A 4135-nucleotide genomic window follows, 5' to 3' on the forward strand; every position below is an offset into this window, starting at 1 on the left:
TAAGAAAGTGAGAATCAGTCGGATTTGCCTGCATTTATCACTTCAAATTTTCACTTTCCCACTCAATCTGTATTAGTGGTTTTCAAGAAAAAATAATCTTAAGCTTTTGAACACTTTTGATGATGCCTACTTCCACTCCTTTTTAAGTTTTCCAGGTCAGTGTAGTTACGTTTTTTATTTTTCTTTTTAATAATTTTTATTGTGCTTTAGGTGAAAGTTTACAAATCAAGTCAGTCTCTCACACAAAAACCTATATGCACCAATTACTCTCCCCCTAATGAGACAGCCCACTCCCTCCCTCCACTCTCTCTTTTCATATCTATTTCGCCAGCTCCTAACCCCCTCAATCCTCTCATCTCCCCTCCAGGGAGGAGATAACCAACATAGTCTCAAGTGTCCACCTGATCCAATAAGCTCACTCCTCACCAGCATCCCTCTCCAACACATTGTCCAGTCCAATACATGTCTGAAGAGTTGGCTTCGGGAATGCTTCCTGTCCTGGGCCAACAGAGGGTCTGGGGGCCATGACGACTGGGGTCCTTCTAGTCTCAGTCAGGCCATTAAGTCTGATCTTTTTATGAGAATTTGGGGTCTGCATCCCACTGCTGTCCTGCTCCCTCAGGGGTTCTCTGTTGTGTTTCCTGTCAGGGCAGTCATTGGTTGTAGCCGGGCACCATCTAGTTCTTCTGGTCTCAGGATGAAGTAGTCTCTGGTTCATGTGGCCCTTTCTGTCTCTTGGGCTTGTAATTACCTTGTGTCCTTGGTGTTCTTCATTCTCCTTTGATCCAGGTGGGTTGAGATTCATTGATGCATCTTAGATGGCTGCTTGCTAGCATTTAAGATCCCAGACGCCACTCTTCAAAGTGGGATGCAGAATGTTTTTTTAGTAGATTTTATTATGCCAATTGACTTATATGTCCCCTAAAACCCTGGTCCCCAAACCCCTGCCCATGCTACGCTGACCTTCAAAGCATTCAGTTTATTCAGAAAACTTCTTTGCTTTTGGTTTAGTCCAGTTGTGCTGAACTCCGCTGTATTCTGTGTTGTCTTTCCCTTTGCCTAAAGTAGTTCTTATCTACTACCTAATTAATGAATACTCCTCTCCCACCCTCCCTCCCTCCCCCCTCTCATAACCACAAAAGAATGTTTTCTTCTCAGTTTAAACTATTTCTCAAGTTCTTATAATAGTGGTCTTATATAATATTTGTCCTTTTGCAACTGACTAATTTCACTCAGCATAATGCCTTCCAGGTTCCTCCATGTTATGAAATGTTTCACAGATTCATCGCTGTTCTTTATCGATGTGTAGTATTCCATTGTGTGAATATACCGTAATTTATTTATCCATTCATCTGTTGATGGGCACCCTGGTTGCTTCCATCTTTTTGCTGTTGTAAGCAGTGCTGCAATGAACATGGGTGTGCATATATCTGTTCGTGTAAAGACTCTTGTTTCTTTAGGATATATTCTGAGGAGTGGGATTGCTGGATCCTATGGTAGTTCTATTTCTAGTTTTTTAAGGAAGCGCCAAATCGATTTCCAAAGTGGTTGTACCATTTGACATTCCCACGAGCAGTGTGTAAGTGTTCCAATCTCTCCACAGCTTCTCCAATATTTATTATTTTGTGTGTTTTGAATTAATGCCAGCCTTGTTGGAGTGAGATGAAATCTCATCATAGTTTTGATTTGCATTTCTCTACTGGCTAATGATTGTGAGCATTTCCTCATGTATCTGTTAGCTACCTGAATATCTTCTTTAGTGAAGTGTCTATTCATATCTTTTGCCCATTTTTAAATTGGGTTATTTGTCTTTTTGCAGTTGAGCTTTTGCAGTATCATGTAGATTTTAGAGATCAGGTGCTGATCGCAAATGTCATAGCTAAAAACTTTTTCTCGGTCTGTAGGTAGTCTTTTCACTCTTTTGGTGAAGTCTTTGCATGAGCATAGGTGTTTGATTTTTAGGAGCTCCCAGTTATCTAGTTTTTCTTCTGCATTCTTAATAATGTTTTGTATACTGCTTATGCCACGTATTAGGGCTCCTAACGTCATCGCCATTTTTTCTTCCATGATCTTTATCGTTTTAGATTTTATATTTAGGTCTTTGATCCATTTTGAGCTCGTTTTCGTACATGGAGTGAGGTATGGGTCTTGTTTCAGGTTTTTGCAGATGGATAGGCACTTATGGCAGCACCATTTATTAAAAAGACTGTCTTTTCCCCCATTTAACTGTTTTGGGGCCTTTGTCTAATATCAACTGCTCATATGTGGATAGATTTATGTCTGGATTCTCAATTCTGTTCCATTGGTCTATGTATCTGTTGTTGTACCAGTTCCAGGCTGTTTTGACTACTGTGGCAGTATAATAGGTTCTAAAATCAGGTAAAGTAAGGCCTCCCACTTTGTTCTTCTTTTTCAGTAGTATCTTATTTATCCAGGGCCTCTTTCCCTTCCATATGAAGTTGGTGATTTGTTTCTCCATCTCATTAAAGAATGTCGTTGGGATTTGGATCGGAATTGCGTTAAACGTACAGATCACTTTTGGTAGAATAGACATTTTTATAGTGGTAAGTCTTTCTATGCATATGCAAGGTATGTTTTCCCACTTCGGTAATTCTCTTTTGGTTTCTTGCAGAAGTGTACTGTAGTTTTCTTTGTATAAGTGTTTTACATCTCTGGTAAGATTTATTCCTCAGTATTTTATCTTCTTGGGGGATACTACAAATGGCATTGATTTGGTGATTTCCTTTTTGATGTTCATTTTGTTGGTGTAGAGGAATCCAACTGATTTTTGTATGTTTATCCTGTATCCCAATACACTGCTGAACTCTTCTATTAGAAAACCTTAGGGTTTTCTGTGTATAAGATCATGTCATCTGCAAATAGAGATACTTTTACTTCTTCCTTGCCAATCTGGATGCCCTTTATTTCTTTATCTAGCCTTATCTCTTTCTAGGACCTCCAACACAATGTTGAATAAGAGTGGTGATAAAGGGCATCCTTGTCTGGTTCCCGATCTCAGTGGGAATGCTTTCAGGCTCTCTCCATTTAGGGTGATGTTGGCTGTTGGCTTTGTATAAATGCCCTTTATGATGTTGAGGAATTTTCCTTCTATTCCTATTTTGCTGAGAGTTTTTATCATGAATCGGTGTTGAACTTTTTCAAATGCCTTTTCTGCATCAATTGATAAAATCATGTGATTCTTGTGTTTTGTTTTATTTATGTGGTGGGTTACATTAATTGTTTTTCTAATGTTAAGCCATCCCTGCATACCTGGTATGAATCCCACTGGGTCATGGTGAATTATTTTTTTGATATGTTGTTGAATTCTATTGGCTAGAATTTTGTTGAGGATTTTTGCATCTACGTTCCTGAGGGATATAGGTGTGTAATTTTCTTTTTTTGTGGTGTCTTTACCTGGTTTTGGTATCAGGGATATGGTGGCTTCTTAGAATGAGTTTGGTAGTATTCTGTCCTTTTCTGTGCTCTGAAATACCTTCAGTTGTAGTGGTGTTAACTCTTCTCTGAAAGTTCAGTAGAACTCTGCAGTGAAGCTGTCCGGACCAGGGCTTTTTTTCATTGGGAGCTTTTTGATTACCTTTTCAATCTCTTCTTTTGTTATGGGTCTATTTAGTTGTTCTACCTCTGTTTGTGTTACTTTAGGTAGGTAGTGTGTTTCTAGGAATTCATCCATTTCTTCTAGGTTTTCAAATTTGCTGGAGTACAATTTTTCATAGTAATCTGATATGATTCTTTTAATTTCAGTTGGGTCTGTTGTAATATCGCCCATCTCTTTTCTTATTTGGGTTATTTGCTTCCTCTCCTGTTTTTCTTTTGTCAGTTTGGCCAGTGGTTTATCAATTTTGTTGATTTTTTCAAAAAAACAGCTTTTGGTGTTGTTAACTCTTTCAATTGTTTTTCTGTTTTCTATTTCATTTAATTCTGCTCTAATTTTTATTATTTCCTTTCTTCTAGTGCCTGAAGGTTTCTTTTGTTGCCCTCTATTTGCTCAAGTTGTAGAGATAATTCTTTGATTTTGGCCCTTTCTTCTTTTTGTATGTGTGCATTATTGATATAAATTGACCTGTGAGCACTGTTTTCGCTGTGTCCCAAAGGTTCTGATAGGACGTGTTTTCAT

The sequence above is a fragment of the Loxodonta africana genome, chromosome 4 (genome assembly GCF_030014295.1).
Source record: "Loxodonta africana isolate mLoxAfr1 chromosome 4, mLoxAfr1.hap2, whole genome shotgun sequence".
NCBI classification, from domain to species: domain Eukaryota; kingdom Metazoa; phylum Chordata; class Mammalia; order Proboscidea; family Elephantidae; genus Loxodonta; species Loxodonta africana.